This window comes from Lithobates pipiens, unplaced genomic scaffold (assembly GCF_037356315.1).
Source record: "Lithobates pipiens isolate NorthernLeopardFrog02 unplaced genomic scaffold, aLitPip1_a1.2 Scaffold_8, whole genome shotgun sequence".
NCBI lineage: Eukaryota > Metazoa > Chordata > Amphibia > Anura > Ranidae > Lithobates > Lithobates pipiens.
This window is the reverse complement of record NW_027507903.1, coordinates 422,869,077-422,882,717: the sequence shown is the minus strand read 5'-3', so window position 1 is coordinate 422,882,717 and position 13,641 is coordinate 422,869,077. Positions and strand designations below refer to the sequence as shown.

General features: G+C 44.9%; 1 long non-coding RNA gene across 1 annotated transcript in view; it reads left to right on the top strand.

Annotated features, from left to right (window-relative positions):
* LOC143963051 (uncharacterized) overlaps positions 1-13,641 on the top strand; it is a 96,282-nt gene that overhangs the window by 50,439 nt on the left and 32,202 nt on the right. The window contains exon 2 of the long non-coding RNA XR_013270867.1: positions 12,367-12,462. This is a non-coding gene — a long non-coding RNA (uncharacterized LOC143963051). The remainder of the gene's footprint in view (positions 1-12,366; positions 12,463-13,641) is intronic.

The following is a 13,641-nucleotide window of genomic DNA, read 5'->3' as shown; positions in this document are numbered from 1 at the left end:
AGGGTCCCGTGCGAGTTTGCGGCGGGTGCGGCGGGTGCGACACGAATTCAGCCATACTATCTGTATAGCTGAACTCGAATCGCACAGAGATCGGATGTGATTTGCACTGCAGTGCGGTGCGAATCACATCCGTTCTCATAAACCGCTGCAATGTGAACCCAGCCTTAGTGACACTGGCGACGGGGGGTGATCACGGGGTTAAACCTTTATTGGGGGGGTTAGGGGGGTACCTTAGAACTAAAGGGGGCTAACCCTAACTGCCCTAATAGTTATTAGTCACAAATGACACCTGCCGGGTGATCAGGGGGTTAAACCTTTATTAGGTAATAAATGGCGGGTGCCCTGAAACTATAAAAAAATAACTAACCAACCAGCGTCACCTGTAACAGTTATATGGTGATCACTGGTGAAAGGGTTAACTAGGGGGCAATCAGGGGGCTTTATGCGGTAGTATATGGGGGTCCCTAGCGCTATAAAAAGCTGCGGCGAACCTAAATACCTACCTGCCTAACTAGCGTCACCTGTGACACTAATACGGCGATCAGAAAAATGATCGCTTATTAGGCTGGGTTCACACTGGAGCGATGCGGAAACGCCGCGAATCCGCGGCGGGTTCCCGCATCGCATGCCTCCCGGCGGCAGTTCACACTGCCCTATGCGAACTGCTGGGAGTGTCAGTGAAATGTTACTGACACCCCCAGATCAGTTCGCATATCGCAGTGCGATCTGCAAACTCGGATCGCATGGTGTGAACACCCATGCGATCCGATTCTGCTGCGGGCCAAAAAAAGGGTCCCGTGCGAATTTGCGGCGGGTGCGGCGGGTGTGGCGGGTGCGGCGGGTGCGGCGAATGGCTGAACTCGAATCGCACAGAGATCGGATGTGATTTGCACTGCAGTGCGGTGCGAATCACATTCGTTCTCATAAACCGCTGCAATGTGAACCCAGCCTTAGTGACACTGGCGACGGGGGGTGATCACGGGGTTAAACCTTTATTGGGGGGGTTAGGGGGGTACATTAGAACTAAAGGGGGCTAACCCTAACTGCCCTAACAGTTATTACAGTCACAAATGACACCAATGCAAAAAAAAAAAAAAAAAAAAAAAAAATGACATTGGTGTCACTGTGACTGGGGGGCAGGGGTAATTGGGGGGGTGATCGGGGGGTAAAGGGGGGGTGTGAGTGTGCCTGGCATGTTCTACTGTGTGTGGGATGTGTTGGTGCAACTCACTGATCCGCTCTCCTCCGTGTCGGAACGAAAAATACCGACACGGAGGAGAGAATACATCACTTCCTCTCCTGTGTTTACATTACAGGAGAGGAAGTGATGTCACCGGGGATTTCCATTCGTCGGGAGCGATCGCGAGGGGGTGGCCATGAATGAATGGCCGTCCCCTCGTCCGGGATCGCTCCCGAACGAAAACCGACCGCCGCAGGCACCGGGCGGGGGCCCGATCGGGCCCCCGACCCGCGGGAGGCAAATCACGTACATCTACGTGCTTATGCCTGCCCGTGCCATTCTGATGACGTACATCGGCGTTAGGCGGTCGGCAAGTGGTTAAAGCAGGAGTCTGCCGTTTTTTTTTTTTTAAAGCCAGCAGCTACAAATACTGCAGCTTCTGACTTTTAAAATAATGACACTTACCCGCCCAGCGTGCCCGCGATGTTGGCACCCGAAGCCGATCTCTCGATCGTCTCTCGGGTGCTGCCGCCACCATCTTGGCTATGGGAATCAGGAAGTGGAGCCTTGCGGCTTCATTTTCCGGTTCCCTACTGCGCATGCGTGAGTCGCGCTGAGCAATAAGGATGGTTCCTGGGATCCGTGTGTTTCCCAGCAGACAGCGGGGGACCTTTGGAAAGGGGCGTAGATATCTGCGGAAAGGGGCGTATATTCTGCAGATATCTATGCTGGAAGTGGGTGCAGATACCTGTACTGTACCTGCACCCTCATCCCCCCTGAAAGGTGCCAATCGTGGCGCCGGAGGGGGGGAGGGTTCCAATGAGCGGAAGCTCCACTTTAGGGTGGACCTCCGCTTTAAGCCCTGGACCATTTGGCTGGCCAAAGACCAGAGGACTTTTTACAATTTGACACTGTGCTGCTTTAACTGGTAATTGTGCGGTCATGCAATGTTGTACCCTAACGAAATTTGCGTCTTTTTTTCCCCACAAATAGCGCTTTCTTTTGATGGTATTTGATTGCCTCTGTGATTTCTATTTTTTGAGATATAAACAGAAAAATACCAAAAATGTGGAAAAAAATTATATTTTCTACTTTTTGTTATAATAAAAATCCAATAAACTCAATTTTAGTTATACATTTAGGCCAAAATGTATTCAGCCACATGTCTTTGGTAAAAAAAAACGTCAATAAGCATATATTTATTGGTTTGCGCAAAAGTTATAGCGTCTACAAACTAGGGTACGTTTTTGGGAATTTACACAGCTTTTAGTTTATGACTGCCTATTTCATTTCTTGAGGTGCTAAAATACCAGGGCAGTACAGCACACACCCCCCCATGACCCCATTTTGGAAAGAAGACACCTTAAGGAAATTGCTTAGAGGCATGTTGAGCCCATTGAATATATTATTTTTTTGTCCCAAGTGATTGAATAATGACAAAAAAATTATATTTTTGCAAAAAGTTGTCACTAAATGATTTATTTCTCACACAAGCCATGGTTATATGTGGAATTGCACCCCAAAATACACATCTGGTATGGGGATACCACATGTGTGGGACTTTTTGGGAGCCTAGCTGCGATTTGATGGGGAGCCACCCCCATCAAATCATCCTCTGCAGCTATTACCTTTTGTACCACCACCCCCTCACTTTAGACTGTAAGCTCTATGAGCAGGACCCTCCTGTACCTTTTGTATTGTACTGTAATTGTGTTGTCCCCCTTATACATTGTAAAGCACTGCGTAAACTGTTCGCGCTATATGAATCATGTATAATAATAATAAAATGATATATTGCTCAAACATGCCATGGGCATATGTGTAATTACACCCCAAAATACATTCTGCTGCTTTTCCCGAGTACGGGGATACCACATGTGTGGGACTTTTTGGGAGTCTAGCAGCGTACGGGCCCTGAAATCCAATCAATGCATTCCATGTCCTCCAAAACTGTGATAGGTAGTGAAGAGTGAAATCAAAAATTTACGCTCTTAGAAATCCTGAAGGCGGTGCTTGGTTTTCGGGGTCCCATACGAGACTAGGCTCCCAAAAAGTCTAGTTGCATACAGGACTAGTACAAGTGGTATCCCCGTACTCAGGAGAACCAACTGAATGTGTTTTGGGGTGTAATTTCACATATTAGGAAGCAGAATATGTTTAGGTTGCTTTTTGGGACATTACTGTTGTATATTTTAGTAAACTTCATAATCTTTGCTCCTGATTATTGTGGATTTCTGTTTAGTATAGACAACCTAATATGGTTGTCTGTACGGTCTAAAATATTGTTGCAATTATCGTTTTTTTCTTCACCGTAGCTTTTATATTTTTTTGCATGGGTCTAGTGTATATTTTTTTGATGGTTTTTTGCTGCATCAAGTTATTTTGCATGTATTGCATTTGAGCACTATTTGCACCTTGAGGACACTTTATTAGTTTATAATATTTTCTAATGGCGTTGGATTCTATAGTATCTGTGAGATAAGGATCTGGAGTTTGTACTACATCAGATATAATAGAACGTTCATGTGGACATTACCTAGATCCTTCCTGTAAGAAGGATACACTAAACACGTATAGTTATTTGTTTATTGGGATCTTCTATTTTCATTATTTTTTATTTTTCACATTTCACCACTTATATTTGAAGGAATACTTATTTAGTTTATGCCCATTACCCACCTAGGGTACAATACATTTTGGGCGCACCACAGAGGGGTGTACATAAAGGGGGTAGGTGGGAAGTGAGCACACATTAGCATTAAAGGAGCCTTTTGTTAGGGATTCTGTCTTCATATAAGATATTGATTTGAGCCTCCTTCCCCTTCCTTTTTTTCTTTTTTGGGTTGCTATCTCCTTTACAATAGTACAGTGCATATATGACTGGTAACATGGTGTGGGGATAAGCTAATTCCATTATTTATACACTGGCATGAGCACTGGGAAATATAACCTGGGTATTATATTATAGATAAATTAGTCATTCTGGTATAGGTAGCGCCATAAGCCCTATAATAACATTATAAGTAATTTCACATATGCCCATGGCATGTTTGAGCAATATATCATTTAGTGACAACTTTGTGCAAAAAACAACATTGTCTTTTTCCCGCAACTTGTGTCAAAATATAATATTCCATTGACATGCCTCTCAGCAAATAGCTTGGGGTATCTACTTTCCAAAATGGGGTCATTTGGAAGGGTTTTGAACTGTCCTGGCACTTTATGCACAACATTTAGAAGCTTATGTCACAAATCACCCACTCTAACTACTTAAAGACAAAGCCCCTTCTGACACTTTTTGTTTACATGAAAAAATTATTTTTTTGCAAGAAAATTACTTTGAACCCCAAAACATTATATATTTTTTAAAGCAAAGGCCCTACAGATTAAAATGGTGGGTGCTTCATTTTTTTTCCACATGGTTTGTAATTGCGCACACTTTTTAATTTTAATGCACTAAAACACACTATATTGCCCAAATGTTTGATGACATAAAAAAGATGATCTTAGGCCGAGTACATGGATACCAAACACGGCATGTTTTAAAGTTGCGCAAAAACGTGCAGTGGCGACAAACTACATACATTTTTAAAAGTCTTTAAATGCGTAACCACTTTAGATTTATGGAGGAGGTCTACTGATAAAATTACTGAGCTCGATCTGACCTTTACGGTGATACCTCACATGCATGGTGCAATTGCTGTTCACATATGATGCCAGACCGACGCTTGCGTTCGCCTTTGCGCAATGGGGGTCAGGGGTGGGGGGTTTTATTATTTATTTTTATTTTTTATTTTATTTTTAAACTGTTCCTTTCATTTATATATATATATTTTCTGATAATTTTTATTGTTATCTCAGGGAAAGTAAATATCCCCTATGATAGCAATAGGTAGTGACAGGTACTCTTTTTTGAAAAAAAATGGGGTCTATTAGACCCTATATCTCTGCTTTGCCCTCAAAGCATCTGACCACACCAAGATCAGTGTGATAAAATGCTTTCCCAAATTCCCAATGGCGCTGTTTATATCTAAGTCATGAAATGCTCGTAGCTTCCAGTTTCTTAGGCCATAGAGATGATTGGAGCCATTCTGGTCTCTGATCAGCTCTATGGTCAGCTAGCGGAACCACTGGCTGCATTCTCAGGTTCCCTGTTGGGACAGGAGAGCCAGAGAAAATCATGGAAGACTGTGGGGCGGGGGATATTCCCTTCCACTGCTTGTAAAAGGAGTCTAGAGGCTAATTAGCCACTAGGTTTGCTTTTACATGAAAACCACCACTGGCTGAAAAGAATGATACCAAGATGATACCTAAACCCACAGGCATCATTCTGGTATAATCACTCAAAGTCCTAGCAACATACCAGTACGTTGCTGGTCCTTGTTGGGCATATATTGTAATCTTTTTTTTTCATGCAGCCTGTGGGCTGAATGAAAAAAAGGGATTGATCGGTGGGTATGCCCACCATTACAATACTTCCCTTCATCCACCATTTTGTTTTTAACTGTGGTGGTGAAATCACCTCTGACAACGCTGGAGTCACAAATTTATGTATCGTGGGAGCAAACACTGTTGCTGTCAAGATAAATAAATCAGTGCTGCAGCTGAATGGCCTAAAAAAATATAGGCCGAAGCATAGAGGCATCCACCCCAAAAGTTAGGAGCAAATTGCTCCTCCACCTCTGCTACCCCCATGCTTCGGCATATATGCTCTTTTTTTAACCGTGGTGGTGAAATCACCTTCAATAGTGCTGGAGTCATGGCTTAATGTATCGCGGGAGCAAACGCTGTTGCTGTCAAGATAAATAAATCCATGCTGCAGCCAAATGGCATACCTGCTAAGGTACCTGATAAAGTAACATTACAGTATAACTGTCACGTACCTAGTAGGCGAGCCCGGAATGCAGGGAGCGGCCCCTCGTATCCCCTGGCTCAAGAACCCCTGGAGGTGGTAACAGGGATTCAAAAGTTCAGAGGGCACAAGTGCCTGGCAGGTAGAGGCAGGTCTGGATAGTCAGCAGCACACAGACAGCAGGTAGATAAGGCTGATGACGATCGGCTGGTGACGGCAGGCACAAGCGGATAGACTGGCAAGCAGACGATCGTCAGCGGAGACAGCAGGCACAGGAAATCCGAACGGATTGGCAGGAACAGCAGAGTCGGGTACAGGCCGGGTCGGCAGCAGGCGGTCAACACAGTACAAGGGGACGAGGCAGAGACGTGGTCAGACAGGCAGGTAGTCGAAGGCAGGCAGCAACGGATCGTGGTCAAGAACAAGCCGGGTCACAGGAATCTAGGCAACGGGTAACAGGTAACAGAATAGCAGAATCTCCGAACACGCTGTAGACTGGACAGCAAGAAGGGAATGGAGCAGAGACCTTAAGAAGCCTTTAGGGTGCCAAAACGGTCGCACGACGAGTCAGCGTGCCCCCGCGAGTGGGCGTGCGCCCGTTCGTGACCCCGCGCGCACGTGTGCGCTCGTTCGTGCCGACGCGCACCCGAGTGCGTCCGTTCGCGCTAATGCGCGTCAAAGGGGAACGACGGGTTCTCGACAACAGGTTTCTGTGGGTAATTCTGCCATGTGCGACTGGGACGCCAGGACGATCATGACAATAACAGTAAAACATACCATACCTGCAAAGCAAATACAAAAAAAAAATAGTAAAAATTAAAAAAAATTTTAACGCAACCTATACCTAAAATATATATATGTGCCGAAGCATGGGGCATCTGCCCCAAAAGTTAGGATTGCTCCTCCACCCCTACTGCCCTATGCTTCGGCATATATGCTCTTTTTTTTAACTGTGGTGATGAAATCACCTCCGACAGCGCTGGAGTCGTGGCTTTATGTATCGTGGGAGCAAACGCTGTTGCTGTCAAGATAAATAAATCTGCGCTGCAGCTGAATGGCATACCTGAAAACAAAAAATGGTTAACAATAAAACATAGTAAACAGTAAAGTATAAAAAAAATTACATACCTGAAAAGCAAATATGATAAAAAATAATAACAATAAAACATTGCAGAATAGAATACAGTAAAAAAGAGCAGAACAATAGAGAGAGAATAGAGAGAGAATAGAGAGAGAGAGAGAGAGAGAGAGAGAGAGAGAAAACAATAAAACTATTTTTTTTTTTTTTTTTTTTTTTTGTGCATTTGGATTGGGAAGGTGAGGTGGAGCACCGTCTGGAAACAGAAGGGCTCTGACGATCTCTTCCTGGAATTTAAGGAAGGATCCAGTCTGTCCTAAAGCTCTGTATAGCACATGAGCGTTCAGCAAAGCCAATTGAAATAAATAAACAGACACTTTCTTGTACCAGCATCTGGCCTTATGGCAACTAGGTACGGCGCCAACAACTGGTCGTTGAGGTCCACCCCTCCCATATTTTTGTTATATTCGTGGACACAGAGGGGTTTCTCCACAACACCAGTCGCCATAGTAATTTGGAACGTCATGTCTGCATGAAGGGAGGTAAGAACGAAAACATTCTTATTATGCCTCCACTTCATAGCGGGCTAGTTATTACACTTCAAGCAGGCTCTCTCCCCCAGCCTAAGACGGGAATCTACAAGCCACTGGGGAAAGCCCCGGTGATTAGATCGCACGGTGCCACATGCTCCAATCTGATGATCAAACAAGTGACTAAAAAGTGTCACGCTTGTGTAATAATTGTCCACGTACAAGTGGTACCCCTTTCCTAATAAGGGTGACACCAAGTCCCACACAATCTTGCCAGAGGTTCCTATGTAGTCAGGGCAGTTTTTCGGCTCTACGTGACCATCTCTTCCTTCATAAACCATAAAACTACATCTATAGCCTGTGGCCCTGTCACAGATCTTACACATCTTGACCCCTTATCTGGCATGCTTGCTGAGAAGATACTGTTTGAATGACAAGTGGCCAGAAAACTTAATCAGGGACTCATCAACACAGACAACTTGATGGGAAGTAAATAAGTCTGCAAAACATTGGTTGAAGGGGTTTACAAGGGGCTGAATTTTGTAGAGCCCATCGTATCCAGGGTCTCCATGAGGATGACAGATTTCATTGTTGTTGAAGTGCATGAACCGCAAGATCTGCTCGTATCGTGCCCTGGCCATGGAAGCAGAGAACACTGGCATATGGCAAATTGGGTCAGTGGACCAATATGACCGCAACTCTTTGGTTATGGCCATGAAGAGGGATAGGCCCAAAAAGGTCTTAAATTCGGAAACCGTAATTGGTTTTCAATCTCTGGCATGGGAGGACTGGGGAACTTGCCACCTCTCCAGCTTGAACTGCACCTATGGGACTCGCTACGTCACAAATGTTGGTTTGACTATGACCAGGGTGTACTAGACCATTGGTGCTTGCCAGTTCACCAGAAGGATGAGCGGCACTAGTACTTCTCTGCTCCATACGAGAGTACTGCAGTTCTTTCACCTCAACAGCAGAAGAAGATAGGGGTCTGGTACGCCTGACCTTGGCAGGGACCACAACTCCATCGTCAGAGCTATCTGTCATGGAGCTGCTGTCATCTACAGTATCGTATTCTGAGCCTGAATCTGACAGATGAGAGACTTCCTCTTCACTATCTGTCATGCTCAGAAACGTGTAGGCCTCTTCACTAGTGTATCTTAGATTTTCCATTTTGGCCTCTAAATTTAGTGGTACACTAGTGAGACTCACAGGTAAAAAAGCTCCTGACTGTCAGTGACTGTATCAAAAAGCTACCAAATAAACTGTTCGCGATCGCAGGGATCAGGCCTGACTCTGCGAATGCTGCAATTATGTGTTTAGTGTTTTTTAAGTGACAGTGATCGATCGATACTGCACTTGGGTGGGCTGGGCGGAGGGGCAAAACGCAGGTGCTAGCAGGTATCTGGGTTGATTCTACTAACACTGCATTTTTGGGAACCCTAAACTGCTGGGGACGCTAACATAGATCTGATCAGATCAGATATCGATCCGTTCAGATACTATACCACTAAGGGAGGTGTATGCTGCGTGCGTGGGTGTTAGCGGTACTGGCACTAACCTGATGCTGCCTGGGGTGAAGCAGAGCCTATCTGACCCTAAAACCTAGCTTATATCACCCGCAAGGTGATCAGGGGGTTAAACCTTTATTAGGTAATAAACAGCGGGTGCTCTGACACTATAAAAAATAACTAACTAACCAGCGTCACCCGTAAACAGTTATACGGTCATCACTGGTAAAAGGGTTAACTAGGGAGCAATCAGGGGGTTAAACCTTTATTATTTACCTTTATTAGGTAGTATATGGGGATACCTGACGGTATAAAAAGCTGACGGCGAACCTAAATACTTACCTGGCTAACTAGCGTCACCTGTGACACTAATATTGCAATCAGAAAAAAAGATTGCTTAGTGACACTGGCGATGGGGGGTGATCAAGGGGTTAAATCTTTATTAGGGTGGTTAGGGGGGTACCCTAGACCTAAAGGGGCCTAACACTAACTGCGCTACCACTTATAATAGTCACAAATGACACCAATGTAGTAATCAGTAAAAAAAAAAAAAAAAAAAACTGCTATTGGTGTCACTGTGACAGGGGGTGCAGGGGAGTGATTGGGGGGTGATCGGCGAGCGATTGGGGGGGGTGATAAGTGTGCCTGCATGTTCTACTGTAAGTGTAGTGTTGGTGCACTTACTTGATGTCTTCTCTCCTCGGAAGCCAGAACGAAAAGACCGAAACGAGGAGAGATGACATCACTTCCGCTGCTTCTGTTTACATTTCAGAAGCAGAGGAAGCTTGTCATTTGTCAGGAGCGATCGTGAGGGGGTGGCCTGAAAGAATTCCAACCGCCGCTGGCACCGAGGGGCCCAGTTAGGGCCCCCCACCCGCTGGGAGGCAGGGACGTATAGGTACGCCCATATGCCTGCCCGTGCCATTCTGCCGACGTACATCATCGTGCAACTTGTTAAAAATGTACCTCAAACTCCTGATTTTCATGCCAGTGTGAACAGGGCCTTAGACTTTGACGTTTCCACTGTGCTTTTGTTACATTTCCGACAACTTAAAAGGTATGAACAAGGCAATGGGTAGTCAAAATAAGTGCACATTTTTGTTCCATTTATGAATATTTTGGGAACATTTCAAATATTATAGACCATTTTGCATCTAACATTATCCAAGGCAGGTTTGACTTTGGTGGCTGTGGAAGAATACTTAAAGTTCCACTCTTTCTCCTCCTCCTTCAATTGTCACATTATTTATTTATGTATTAATTTATTTAATCTATTTATTGGTGAGTGAGTACCTGCTCCCACTTCTGCTTGAATTGCCAAGGCCCCTCTCTTCACCTTTTCCCTGTCTGCAACCTTCTGGGACACATCACAGGTCCCATGAGGCTGCAAGACCATTCACAGCGTGCAGCAGGTCTCACGTATGTGCAGTGGGAAGCTGGCTATGAAGGTGCAAGGAATCACACCCTGTCTCCCACAGTTAACTTGCCAGTGCCGGGCACCAAAGATCGGTGAAGAATTGGTACGGGTGAGGCCGGAGCTGGATCCCTGGACAGGTGAATATCAGTTTTTGTAGAAGCTGACTTTGAATTTGGAAAACCTGGCTGAAGGACCTCTTTAGTATATATTTTGACATCATGCTTTCTGCAGAAATCATACTTTAAGAGTCAGTAGTGGTTATGTTTAGGAATTCTTCTCACATGCATCACATGCAGGGGCAGTGGCGGCCTGTGCATTGTGGGCACATGGGCGCTGCCCCCCCCTGACACCTTTGCCGCACTTTATGTGCTTGGCCCCTTTCAGGATGCTGGACACATGAAATACTATGGCAGGGGGTGTGTATTTTGAAGCATGTGATTAGAACCAGAGGTTCTAATAGGTTTCTAAATAGAATGAGCTAGAGGCGCAGAGCACTGCGTGCCGATCCCACCCTGTTGTGTGACATAGCATATGAATTTTCACTATTTTCACATTAATGTTCCTCCCTGCCAATCAGGAGGCAGGTCAGTGAGACCTGTGTCCCAACTGGCCAAAGCATTAGCCGATCCTATTGGATGCCTAACGATTTTACAGAAGAGGAGACACAGCCGAGGAGCCTGAGGAGTCGAGCGGACACAGGAGTTGACGCTTCCTGACACAACAGAAGAAGTGGAGGAGAGTCAGGTCACTCTAGGAGAGAAGCAGAGCCTCACCACACAAGCATTAAGTGCTGCTGGACCGGCCGTGGGGGGCTAGGTTAAAGTGACAGTCGGGGGATGCACCTGGCTGCATGTGATGGGCACAGTGGCTGTATTTTCTGGGCACAGTGGTTGCATATGATGGGCACAGTGTCTGTATTTGCTGGGCCCAGTGGCTGCATATGATGGGCACAGTGGCTGCATTTGATGGTACAGTGGCTGCATATGATGAACACAGTGGCTGCATATGATGGGCATAGTGGCTGCATTTGATGGGCACAATGTCTGTATTTGATGGGCACAATGGCTGCATATAATGGGCACAGTGGCTACATATGATGGCACAGTGGCTGCATATGATGTGCACAGTGGCTGTATTTGATGGGCACAGTGGCTGCATTTGATGGCACAGTGGCTGTATTTGATGGGCAAAGTGGCTGAATTTGATAGGCACAGTGAGGTTGCAATTGATGTTTTTTTTATAAAGTATTTTTCAGAATTTTTCAATTTGTTTTCACCCCCTCCCCCCAAAAGTTTTGAGCACCAGCCGCCACTGTCCAGGGGTATTAGATTACCAGAATATTAAGGGATTGGGGTAACAAAGGGAACTGTAGCAAAGCCTGAATAAGAACTGAGGATGATTGCTTTGTTTCCTGTATACATTTCAAGGTTTAATTTTACATTTTGATATGAATTTGCCTTTATTTCAAACTGTAATATTGATGTTGGAACTTTCGGAGCCTTCATGACAGGTATACTTTAGTACTTCTTAGCAAACACCATGCTAATAAGGTTCATTATAGCCTCTTACTGCCATTTTATAATTGTCTGTCCATTTAATGCCAAGTTCTGCAAAACAGTAGTTTGTGTTGTCTACCTTGCATGGTATATTTCTTCACCATAAAAAAATATGCTTACACTCACCATGTTCTTTGCAGTGCATGAGTGCAGCATCAGCAGTTTAAGTGAAGCTGATGAGTCCGCCAGGAGTAAACAGCTGGCTTTGAGTAGGGTCACTGAATTTGTACATTTCTCTGTTTCAGGACTCTCCATGCAAGCTGTATAAAACATCATGAAAAACTCTCTTGGGAGTCTGGAAAATATGTGTGGAGAACTTCAATGAACATCATTTCTTTCAGGTAAGCATATTACTAAAATAATCATTTCATAGACACAGTTTAAAGGAAGTTCCACATTTAACCACTTCCACAATCCATCTCTGTACTTTCTAAAATCCAAAAATTGAAAGAATTGAACAGAAACTAGTACCTTTTCTCACATGACATGCCCTGTAAGAATAACACAATCAGTTTTTTCAGCAGAGAGTACTTAAAGAGTAACTTCACTTTTGTTAAGAAAATCTAAATACTTTTCAAGGATTTTAACAAACCTTGTAACAGTGTCCTACCTATTTATGTTCTTAAGAAAAAACTATGCTCAATTACATCCTGAAAGGGAGTGTCCATATTCAATCTAGATTTTCTGGTACAGAGTGTCTATTACATAGAATTATTCCAGCAGTTTTGCTACTTTACTGAAGAGGTCAGCAAGACAATGGCATCCTGCTGCACATTTTATGGACCTACCACCTTATATGTCTTTTCTGGGGAGAAGTCCAACGTCCCATTTTTAAGCTAACCAAAATCCCAGAAGACCAATTTCTTCTACATCTGAACCCACTTTCCAGAAGGAGATACAAGACATTTCTCCTGATCCACCTCCTTAATGCAGCACAGGTATGTATTTCAGAAAGGTGGAGATGTCCTGATCCCCCAACGGTGAGCCAGTGGATTTGGTAAATGTACTCAACAATGTGGAAACACTGACCACTGCTCTGCAACATAAGGAGGAATGTTTCCGGTAGAAAGCAGTATCAGTGGCAGGATTTCCAGTTGTGTCAGGAATACAGCCCCCTGGTCACAACTTAGGTGACCCATTATCCTCTGTAAAAGGCATCTTATGGACCCTTACGTATGCTTTTCCTGGTAAGGGTATTAGTTATAGTTTCCCTTACCCCCCCATCCCACTTTTTTTCCCACCTCCACGTCTTGGTATTGAGGACTCTATCTCTAATGCCGCGTACACACGATCAGACTGTCCGGCAGACTTAGCCTGGCGGACAAACCGCCGGACTTTGAAGCGGAGGTCCACCAGACTTTCTGAACGAGTGGACCTGCCCACACACAAGCAGACTTTTCCGGCGGACTAGGTCCATCGGACTATGGCGGGAGTCTGCTGTACTTTTGAAATGAACGGACTTGCCCACACACGGAGGAAAGTCCGTTCATTTTGAACGCGGCTCCAGGTAGCCGGGACTA